The 12,278-nt window shown below is 36.3% G+C and overlaps 1 pseudogene; it reads left to right on the forward strand.

Moving 5' to 3' along the window:
• Positions 1 to 492: 492 nt before the first annotated feature.
• LOC102887738 lies at positions 493 to 9,315 on the forward strand (annotated as a pseudogene).
• Positions 9,316 to 12,278: the final 2,963 nt, after the last annotated feature.

Here is a 12,278-nt window from a genome sequence, read left to right on the forward strand (position 1 = left end):
TGCTTCATCAAGTAAAAGGAAAGATAATGTTTTACATGTTCCTACTCTTTCCTCATTCGATTTTATTTTTTATATGCACATTTGTGTAACTAGTTATGCAGAGCTGAGTGAAATACAAGATACAGGTCATTTGGGCTAAAGAAATGAAAAATGTTCATTGTTTTCTCCACTTGGTTTTATCTCTGGCAAGGAAAAGGAGTCAGGCAAGAGATCTGACGCTAGTGCAGACTGAAGGAAATGCTGTTGAGTAATAAATTAAGAAATGCTACTCACATTAAAATTATATACACACATATTTCTCTTTATAAAATTCATTTATGGAAAGCAATTCGGGTAGATCGTTCGTGCTTTAAAAAAAAAAAAAAAGCTCCAGCATTCTTCAGTCTTTTCAAATCCTTTCCGTGAGCTTGTTAGTCTGAAAGGTTATAGTATAGACTGGGCCAGTATTGCACAACCAAACCAGAGCAGATATTCAGTCCACTGACTGACAAGATGCTAAGTCCAAGAATTAGTGAACAACCTGGAGGGCCTGAGCTGGGAATACACATTGCCTACATTTACCAGGTAACTCTAACCTGCACTTTGATCTGACTGCCAAATTTGGTCAGATGAACAATTTCTGCATTGCTGAGGTATGTGACACATCACTTTAAGAACTTATTACATACTTTGGATCAATGTTTCAACTTGATTCATCATAAACCAAGATAGAGTTCAGGAAAAAGATCTGTATAGTATATGAAAAAATTAAAATTATTTTGTTCTTTTTACATATGTTTCACCATAAATGTATTTTTGACTTTTTCCTCTTAAGGAATACAACACAGCTTAAAAGATTAGTTAGGTAAACTCTGGGGTATTATGAAATGGAATATTAATGAAGTAATATATACTCACTTGAATTATATATAGAGAGACAAAGAAAAGTTCTTTGATATAATATTAAATAAGAAAGAAATAAAATCCTATATACATAATATGATTTTGACTACCCATAGAAAAAACACTGGAAAGTATTTTTATAAGTATATTTATAAAAATATAGTGATCGTGCTTGGGTACCATATTTTTCCTCTCTTTTTAAACTTTGAAAATTCTTCTTAATGAACATACATTATTTGTTAATGGTAAAATAAGGTTAACAGTGTGGTCACAAATTTTTCTCATTTTATGATCAGTTGTTCAGTAAAAATATGGCCTTTAAAGATTTCTCCATAATTGATCTGATCTTTTTAATAAGCCCTCAACCCAATGGTTAAGAAGAAAAAACTGAATTGTATTCCAATCCGGTCAACATAGTCCAAACTGTCTTTTTTTATCCAACTCAGTGTCTGCCTGAATGACCCAAGTAAATACTCTTTTCAAGAGCTTTTCCCGGATTTTCTCTCTCCAAGGTGGGCTGCGGGTCCACCAGAGGTGTGTGACTATAAGCCATGGCCAAGAGGTGCAGACAAAGTCCTGGGAAGCACATCATGTCCCCTATATTCTCCATGGTGTAAGACAGAGTTACAGGACCCTTGCTTCTTAAACTGATTCCCAGTGAGGCACCATAGAGCATATGCTGCTGTCAGCCACCGAAGTCTGCCGCTGGTGTCACTGTGATCTACCTGTTTTCCTGAGTTCCACGAGAGCAGTGGTCTCCCTCAAAGACTCAGCACTTCTTGACACAGGCTAGCCCACCTGAAGCTAGCCTACCGCCAGATTTTTCAGTTACCATTTAGAAATCATTAACTTCTCTTCATTGTTTAACCCAGTTTAGGTTTATGTGCCTTGAAACATAAAGACAAGTAATTGATTTCAATTTCTGTTTTGTTCAACTTAACATTCATTGCTGTGACAAGTCAGCATGTTTAAAAATGTTTTGCAAAATATTGTAAAAGAAGAAAAAGGAAATGATTTTGTGAGAAATCAAAAGGCATGAAATAATGAAATCTTGCTTCTAAAGACTTTTTCTCCTCTCTTGCTGGGCCCAAAAGAGATGAATAGCAGATTCTTCATACAGAAACCAATCTCAGCCTTTATATGGTATTAGCTCTTAAACTTCTCCCTTTCCCAGGGGTGCTGGGGTGGCTTTAGAGCACGGTTAAGCAGAGCTGTTTATAGGCATTTGTCAGCTGCCTGTGCTGGTTGGTCTTTACCATCCTTCTTCAAGAACAGTGTGCAGATGAGGAAGGCTCCATAAATGGGGGTAACTACGCAGAGTCTGCAAAACAATGTGCAGGAGCTCCCCAGGTGAGCAGGGAAGAAAAAAGAGAGAATGATCCATAAAGGAGATGTAGAATAATGGCTTATCTGAGGAACTCCTAGTAGTCGGGCATGATGATGTGTACACATGGAGAAGTGAGAAAATGAGACCGAGGAAAGTAGGCAGGGTCCTCTTGGTGAAGGTTTTTGCCAGGCATAGGACTTTTCTTTTTATGCTATGGGTGATGAGATATCACCAGAGGATTTTAAATAGAGGCGTTGTGAGATTTGCATTTTCTAAAGATTACTCCATTACTCCAAGGCAACATAGAGAAAGACTGGAAAAGAAAAACCAAAAAGGCCAAGAAATAATCCAGAGAGGAAATAGTGAGAGTCTGAACTGAGGCAGGGCTGAGACAGTAAGGGATTACTAGGAAGCATGGTGAGCTAGAATTAGTTACAGATTAGATAGATGTGGAGGTAAAGGAGAGGGAAGAATCTAGACGAAGTCCCACATTTTTCTGTTTTACAAATGATAACTAGTAAGCAAGAAGACAAGAGGAGTATGTTTGGGAAGTATGTAAAAGAGGAAGATATTTTCATTTAGAGTTTATGAGACCTCTAGGTGAACATGTCTAGTGGCCAGCAGAATGGTCAGATATAGAGTAAAAATGAGAATTAAGGAACAGATTTTAGTTATAAACATATAGAAAGCAATTAAAGCAAAGGAGAGATAATTTTGCCTAGAGATGCAGAATCTACACCTTGAACCTAAGAATTTCCTGAAGTGACACAAGGAAATCACAACTTGGATTGCAAATAATGAGTAGCACTTTCTTTATGAAATCCTCACAGACTTCTCTAAGCAAAATCAAGGCTTCCCATGTATATTAGTTTGAAAGAGCTGCCATAACAAAATACCACAGACTGGGTTACTTAAACATCAGAAATTATTTTATCTCAATTCTGGAGACCAGAAGCCCAAGATGAAGGTGTTGGCCGGTTTGATTTCTTCTGAGGCGTCTCTCCTTGACTTGCAGATGGCTGTCTTCTTGCCATGTCTTCATCTTTGCATGTCTTCCCTCCATGAACGTCTGTCTTAATCTCTTCTTCTAATAAAGACATCAGTTATATTAGATTAGGGTCTACCCTAACAGCTCATTTCAATTTATTTACTTTATACTTCCTATCTCCAAATACAGTCACATTTTGAGATATTAGGGGTTAAGATTTCAACATATGAATTTGAGGAAGACACAGTTCAGCCCATAACACTATGGCTGGACTCACACTGCATCTCTGCCTCTTCCTACCTGCGTGTACTTATGTTGTGTTCTAAGCCTTTAATTGCATTCCCTTCCCTTGATGAGCCTTAGAGCTCCATCTGGGTGGCAGCAATGTGTCACTCATTTCTGTGTCCCAACACTGAACCATTACTGCTGGTTTCCAGAGTTATCTGAAATCTTAAACACACTCTAAATTTGGGAGAAAATACCTAATTAACAAAATAAGTTTTTCCTAAACCAGAAACAGATGGCCCATGGACAAATTACAGCCCACATATTTGTTTTGTTTGGCCATGTTGTTTTTGTTTTATGAAACCAAGAGATTGTATTTTTAAAAACTCTGGAGTTTTCACTTATTAAAAAAAAGACAACGGGCCCAAAATTAAGTCACTTGTGCTAAGCCCACATCACCAGACTTAATACCTAGCCTAATTGTAATTACAGCCTTTCCTAGAAATGTAGTCTTAACTGGTCGGTCTGGAATTTTCTGATCAGTATCCATGATGTCATCTGCCACACAGACTCCTTCTATCCCCAAAGGAAGATAAGGTAATCCATTTTTTCCTCATCCCTTCTTCCTTCTACCTATAAACGCCTTTTACTTTGTACCTCTGGAGTACCTTTCTACCTGCTAGATGGGATGCTACCTGATTCAAGAATTGTTTCAAAAAGCCAATAAGCTCTTCAAATTTACTCAGTTGCATTTTATTAATTAACATACTTTTCTTGAAAAATGTAGAGATTTGGCAACTTGAGGCTTTGTTGCTGCACAGCAATAATTAGGTTGGGTTTATTAGCAGCTACCACCTTTATTTTTTCTATTTTTATTATGGGTATTATAATAAATCCTCATGTATCTATCACACAACTTCAGCAATTATTAAAGTTTTGCCAATCTCATTTCACCTATACCCTTCCTTTTCTTTTTGTTTTTTGCTTAAATATTTTAAAGCGAATGTCATATATTTCAGTATCCCTTTGTTACAGAAAAATATTTTATTTTATACACTATGCCATTATTGTATCTTTAAAAGTTAACAATCCCATAACATAATATGCTATCTATATTCATATTTTCCTATTTCAAATTGTCCTTTTCATAGTTGATTTGTTCAAATTAAGATCCAAAATTACTCATCACATTTGATTGTTATGTCTCTTAAAACCCTTTTTATATATCATTTACTTATTGAAAAAATTGGTCACTTGTCACATCGAATGCCCCAGATTCAGAATTGGGCTGGGTAGTTTCTTAAGGCATCATTTAATTTAATTTGTTCTAGCTTTCATACATCCTATAAACTGGTGGTTTGATCCAAAGCAGCACTGTTCAATGTCACTTTCTACAAGGGATGTAAATATTCCGTCTGTACTGTTCAGTAGAATAGCTATGAGCCACATGAGATAAGTGAGCCCTTGAAATAACTGAAGAACTGAATTTTCCAGCCTGCCTTGCAGCTATTTACAGCTCTGAACTAAGGTTTAATGGATACGAAGTAGAAGGAAGTGATGGACTCAACTTTTGAGTCATGCCTTGAAAGCGAAGGGAGTTAGTATTCACTCTCTCTTCTTCAGACGTCAGACTTCTGTCTGGTATGTGAATGTAGTGATGAGTCTTTTCCACCATAAGCATGAAAGCATGCAGTATTCAAGAGACAGCAGAGACATAAGATAGAATGAACCTGGATCCCCGATACTGTATTAACCTGAGACTGCTTATGTATAAACTATTATAGGAGAGTTAAACTTCTATATTACTTAACCCACTGTTAACTGATTTTACCACAGATTCACTGACTAATCCATATCCCATTTAACTTATCACACGAGCCTACAGTGGGCGGGAGGGGAAGGCTCTTAACAACCACATGTACAGGACAACTGTTTCTGTGAATGTCAGTCATCCTTCTTCCTCAACGTGCTGGCTGTGCCTTCTAATGAACAAAGTACCAATAGCTGCTTGTAGTCATGGTATATGCATGAGCTCAGTAAGGGATTTTTCCCTCACAAAGGCCAACTCCACCACTGTTGAGTACCTATTTTCCAGCAGGTTAGCAAACCCTAGCACCAGGATGGTACCATACCTCTAGGGTTCTGATAGCTAGCTACCTGTTGCCAGAATGATTTTATCTGACCCCTTTCATCATGCACACCATAACAAGAATAGATGCTTAATTCCGCACTTGAATAGGCTTCCCCTACTCATCACTCTTCTGCCAGCACTAACATCTGTGTACTTAATGAATATCCTAGACACCATCATTCTTCCTTAGTCCTTATTGGCTCCAAACAGGAATTTATTTAATGGCAAAAAAATGTGAAGCAGTGATGTAATGCTCCTTATCGTTCTTATCATGTACTCTGACTTTACGGACAGAACACTGGAACGGATAAAGAAGGGAAATCATTAATACCAAACTAAAGTTCCATGACCAGTTGTAAAAATGAAAACAGGGCCTCTACTGCATTGTCTTAGTTGGGCAAATGGCCATCAGAATAAGATTTACATTTCCAGCCTCTCTCGTGGCTGCCTATGGCTATGAGTTAAGTTTTAGTGGGTGGCGGTACCAAAAGTGATGGGTTCAATTTCTGGGTCATGCATCTAAAGGGAAGAAAGATGCTTTCAGACTTCAGACTTCTGCTTGGTAAGTGAATGTATGCCAGATGATTGAATAATTAAAACTCTTCTATTATTTTTAAGAATTAGCATAATTTAAACAAAAATCTTTAATCTCTTTCCTCTTCCTTTTTCCATGTTGCTGTTTATAGCAGTAGTCTTCGAACTTCTTTGCCAGTAATTCCCCAAAGAAATTTCTGAAAAACTCTGTTGTACAATTTTAAGTAACCAAAGCTTTTTCAGCATAAGCTTCAGTAGTTATAATTTGTGATTTATTATAAATATTGACATTTAAAAATAAAATATATCATTCTTTTAAATAAACTCAATAGACTTAGAAATACAGCAGTTTGAAAACTACCAGCATTCATTTAAAAACACATGAAAAATTCTTTTTTAACAGTCAAAAGTTTTACATCATTTTTTCTCTTTAAACTCAGATTTACATTCTACTTCCTTCACAAAATTTTATCGCAGTGTATTATATTTTTATGGCTAAGTGTCTTTTATTTACCATTCTCTCATACTTTAACAAAAATAGGTAAATACATTGAAATTGGTGTTTTTAGATTCTCTGTAAATATAAAACCTTAAGGATAAAAAAAGACTTCTAGATTGATTCAACCCTACAATCATTATGTAAACACAAATGATAAAAACAACATATATTAAAAATATTTTGATGAAAAAGAATAAGTATAAAAATAAAAAATTGATTACATATTCATTTCTTACTGAATCAAACAGAGCTTTTAAAAATATAAAGCTTATGAACTTATGAATGAATAATACTCATTAGTAGAATGAGACAGGGTATAGCATTAGTTATATTCCAATTTTTAAATTTTTACAGATTTCATTCCTGAGAAATCTTATTTATATAAGTAAGTAGATGGGAATAGATGGAGTTTTGTTCTAGTGGTATCATTTGGGTTTTTTGAATTACTTTTGAGTTATTTTTTTTAAATCATATGATATCTATCACCAAAAATGTTTTAAAGAATCTAATAACTGACAACATAATTAGGTCCTCCTTCAATTTTATAGTAAGCAAAGAATTAGAAAACACTTGGCTTACAAAGGAATTTTTATATCCAATTTTTAGAGTTATTTACTTTTCATTTCTGGAAAACATACCTAAAAAGTTTAACTAATACTTAATAAGTGACAATTAATTATATCTATTTTATTGGGAAATACCTTATTTTTCAAGCTAAAATTGGGCAGAAATGGTTTAAAAACAACACATAAAATTGGAAGCTTCACATTATGATTTTTTTACCATTGACTACTGACAATATTCATACCAAATTTCAATATTTGATAGTCTAGAGTACCTTAAAACAGTACTAGATGGACAAAGAGATGAATTCTAATATGATATGATATGTATGGAGACTAGATATGTATGTAGATTATCTATCTATCTATCTATCTTTCTATCTGCAATTTTATTTGATCACCGAAAATGGTAAAGTTTGTAATTATGCATTTGACAGAATTAGAACAGCAAATTATCATCTACAAAAGAAGAACTAATCTTAGTCAAATAAAATATTTAATTTGGTGCATTACGTTTTGATTGCATTTGGGTAACATAACTATGGTATCTAAGAGTACAGTTTAATCCATTTTGTGCAAATTAACAACAAAATAAAAGAAGGTATTGTGTTACTAGTAAAAAAGATCTAAAGAAAGCATTTCAGTGATTGCTGCTAAATGCACTACTTCTGTAAAATTCAAAACATATTCCTGTTAGTTGATATAAATCTAATTAGTATATTTTAGGAATAAATGAGCAGATAATTGTTTAATGAGTGACAGCCAGCAGTAGCCTTTGCTTCAAAGAAAAATAGATATGGATTTGACATAAAAAATACTCTTGTTAAAAGTTAATGAAAATGACCTTTTCCTGTGGGAGCCACCAGTTGAGAGGAATATGGCCTTCTCTTTGCCGTGACATGTGCTCATCCACTGACATCGGTGTACTCTGAAAAGGGGAAGTCATCTGGCAAAAATGTTACTTTGCCTGCTGTGTTTAAGGCTCCCATTTAACCAGATATTGTGAACTTCGTTCACATCAACTGGCACAAAAACAATAGGCAGCCCTATGCTGTCAGCGAATTAGCAGGTCATCATACCAGTGCCGAGTCTTGGGGTTCCGGTAGAGCTGTGGCCCAAATTCCCAGAGTTCGAGGTAATAGGACTCATCATTCTGGCCAGAGTGTTTTTGGAAATATGTGTCATGAGGGCCGCACGTTTGTACCAAGCAAAACCTGGCACGGTTGTTACCCCAGAGTGAAGAACACAACACAGATGCAATATGCCATCTGCTCTCGTCTGGCTGCCTCGGCCTTACCAGTGCTGCTCATGTCTAGAGGTCATCATATTGAGGAAGTTCCTGAGCTTCCTTTAATGATTGAAGATAAAGCTGAAGGCTATAACAAGATCAAGGCAGCTGTTTTGCTTCTTAAGAAACTTAAGGCCTGGAATGATATCAAAAAGGTCTATGACTCTCAGTGAAAGAGAGCTGGCAAGGGCAAAGTAAGAAAACGTCATCATACCCAGAGCAGGGGACCTTGCATCACCTATAATGAAGACAATGGTATCATCAAAGCCTTCCGAAACATCCCTGGAATTACTCTGCTTAATGTAAGCAGACTGAACATTTTGAAATTTGTTTCTGGTAGGCATGCGGGCCATTTCTGCATTTAAACTGAAAGTGCTTCCTGCATGTTAGATGATCTGTATGGCACTTGCTGCAAAGCTGGCTTCCTCAAGAGTAACTACAACCTTCCCACATACAAGATGTTCAATACAGACCTAAGTAGAACCTTGAAAAACCCAGAGACCCAAAGAACCCTCCGAGCACCGTACAAGAAGATTCATCACAGAGGCCTGAAGAAGAATGCACTGAAAACCTGAGAATCATGTTGAAGCTAAACCCATATGCAAAGACCACGCACCAGAACACCACTGTTCGCCAAGCCGAGAATCACAAGCTCCGGGTGGATAAAGCAGCAGCAGTGCCAGAAGCCAAATCAGATGAGAAAGGGGTTCCAGGTAAGAGGCCTGTGGTAGGGAAGAAAGGAAAGAACACTGTTGGCGTTTTGAAGCAGAAGAATTCTTTGGTGGGAAAAAAAGCCCGCAGCTACCCAGAAACCAGCAGCTGAGAAGAATTCCGCAGAAAAGAAACCCACCATAGAAAAAAAGAAGCCTGTGGCATAAACTTAAATTTGTTTATTCCATAAAGGTCAAATCACTTTGGACAGATCATTTTGAATAAAAACCTGATCAAAGAGGAAGTGAGGGGAAAAAAAAGTTGATGAAATGATTCTTCTACCAGTCTAAATAAGTGGTCAACAAAAGGTAAAACACTAACTCATCCTCAATGTCCATTTCTTTTCTTTGAAGATATAATATTGATTTGTTTCTCGGAAGTAAAAATAAAATTTTTAGCTTCCTTTCAAAGGTTTGAAAAACATGCAACTGACACATACGTCAAGATACAAGTACTTGGAAGAAACCACCAAGCTAACCAAGCATAGTGCAAATGAGAGAGCTTACTTCTAAGCACATGGGTGTTTCTCAGATTGGTCACGTCAAATCTCGAGTATCCAAGTTTGCAGGTCGCAGAGCCTTGTTATGGTTTGTGGCCTGGGTGTGATAAGGTGGCAGAATTCCCATTTCCTGCCAATGATCTTTACTATGTTTTCAAGGAATCCTCTCACATAAGGAATACTCCTTTTACAAGAGTCAGGGGATAAAAAAGACTGTCATTGAAGGAAAACTGTCATTTCTCCTGCTGTGCCACTTGCCAATACACCTGTTTCTAATGTCTTGCTTCACTCCCAACTGAAAAATGCATTAGACAGTAAAAGACACAAAACCTTTCTTATCATGCCATGATTAAAGATAGCTTCTCCAGCACCAATGGCCTAAAATAGTTTGTTGTTTGGTCCTCTCGGGGTTTTACACCTTGGTAAATGCACCATGTAAGATCTGTGATGGGGGAACAATATGCTTGTAAAGTAAGTAAAGTCTATTGTAAAAGAGGAGATGGGAAAGCAGAGAGAGGAAAGAGTCTTCTCACTCAAACACATCTCAGGCAGGCTGATCAGAAGAAATACTCCATATTGAAGCTGAGGATTTGAACATTGATTCCCTCAAAATTGTCTATGCTGGAGTATCCTTTGGGATGTTATTATGTACCTCTAAATGTACTTGTACCCCAGTTTGAAAACCACTGTTATTTAGGATGTGTTAGTGGCGATTAAATTTTCCAGCTAATTCATGGGTTGTAGAGTACATGAAGGATATTTTGGCTGAACTGGAAGAGTAAGTGTGCTCTAGGAAATCTTTGGCTGACAGCTGTTTGATCCTGTAACATTGCCTCTAGATCAATACGGGGACTCGATTTGCATCATCTCCTATTAGAAAGGGGTGGCTGCAATTCTGTATGGAAAAGTTATATCACGCAGAGATAGGAAAGCTTCAGATGTAAGATGAGTGGGTGGACACAGTGGAGTAGACAGTTTTTGGAATATTGTTCAGTTCACAACACTTTATGCTTCTTTGGAAACTTTCGTTGATAACAGAGTTGGCACCCAGTAGTCATGTCTGTAATAAACAAACTTGTCCCTCCAAAAATAGATGACTGAATCTGGGATTGATACCCAGCCTAAGCTGAGCCAGTCAGATCTTCCAAGGAATTTGAAATTTTGGACTAACTAAAAGTCACCCAGAACATGAATTGTTAGAGTTGAGTCCAGGGTAGAGTTAAGGGCAGAATTCTAGAAAGATCTCCTATGTCTTCAAGCTTCTTGATTTCTGTAATTCCAGATGCTTAGGTTTTCAGTAACTTCCATGTATTAAATGCACTAATAAAGCACCCTTGTAGTACCATTTTTAAATTTAGTAGTGCTACATAAATAGATAAATGAAACAGAAAAGAATCCAGAAATAGACCCAAATACATATGAACATTTAATATATTATGAAGGTAGTATTTCAAAAATTAGTGGAGAAAAGAACTATGCAATAGATGGAGTTGAGACTTCATTCCTTTTCCCAAAATAAATTTAAAGTAGATCAAATATCTCAATGAAAAAATTCCATAAATTATGCCAGGAAGATTTTCTTGGTTTTCTTTCAAGATTTCATTCAAGGTGTGATTTGGGAGAATGTCTTTCCTGGGGAGGTACAACTTTTGCAGCTGACTTCATGGTGGGTGCAGATTTGAGGTATGGGATTATTTTAAGGGTTGAAGTTCAGAAACTGTTGTGTTAAATAATTTAGACATTTGTTGGCAATGTGGTTATCCCCAAACTTAATAGGCTTCAAGTCTACTGAGAGAACCACAGCCAAATACTTTATCCAGACATAATTTTTAATGTATATGCTTATGATTTATTTACTGCCTTCTCCATTCTACATCCCTCTCACCCATAGCTAGCCTCAGACCATTTGGAAGATGGCACTCTTAATCTGACCTTTGCTGCTGAGTTTGCTTCTATTTTCTAGTTGAAGATTCTTAGAAGAACGTACTAGGAAAATGGTTAGGGCACGTTCTTCAGTAAGGCTACTGCTTTACAGCCACCAACTATTTAGAACATAGAAGCAGTTAGATTTTTCCAAACTCAAAAATAGAGCAGCCAGCAATTGGATTGCAGGCTGTAACATAAAGTACCTTCCTGTATCTCCAGGATGATTCACATTCAGCTTTGATCATTAATTTTTGGAGCGGGGGATGGAGGGTGGGGGATAATACTACTTTATAGATGGTGTTGTGTTCTTCCAGGAATTAAATATCCGTTTACCAGTCTGTGATGCTAACAGTCATTGACATTCAATGTTTAGTTTCAATAATTCATTAGGGATTGTCAAAAAATGTTGATATTCAAATTCTATTCTTTCTTCGGTCATTTGATGGACTATTTCCATAAAGAGAAACTTCATATCGTTTACTATTTGGTTACCTAGAGTTACAATTTATATAGGAAAGGCATGATAAATGCTTTTATTTACCAGTTTTCAAAATAAAGGGTTGATTCCCTAGCATCCTCCAGTGATGACCAATTTTTGTATCAGGAAGAAACCATGGATTTAAATATATTTGATGTGTTTTAATCCATTGCAGTTATTATCCTTAGAGAAACTCATCTTTACTAAGTAGGAGCCAAAAACAATAC

The sequence above is a fragment of the Pteropus alecto genome, unplaced genomic scaffold (assembly GCF_000325575.1).
Source record: "Pteropus alecto unplaced genomic scaffold, ASM32557v1 scaffold81, whole genome shotgun sequence".
Classification (NCBI taxonomy): Eukaryota; Metazoa; Chordata; class Mammalia; order Chiroptera; family Pteropodidae; genus Pteropus; species Pteropus alecto.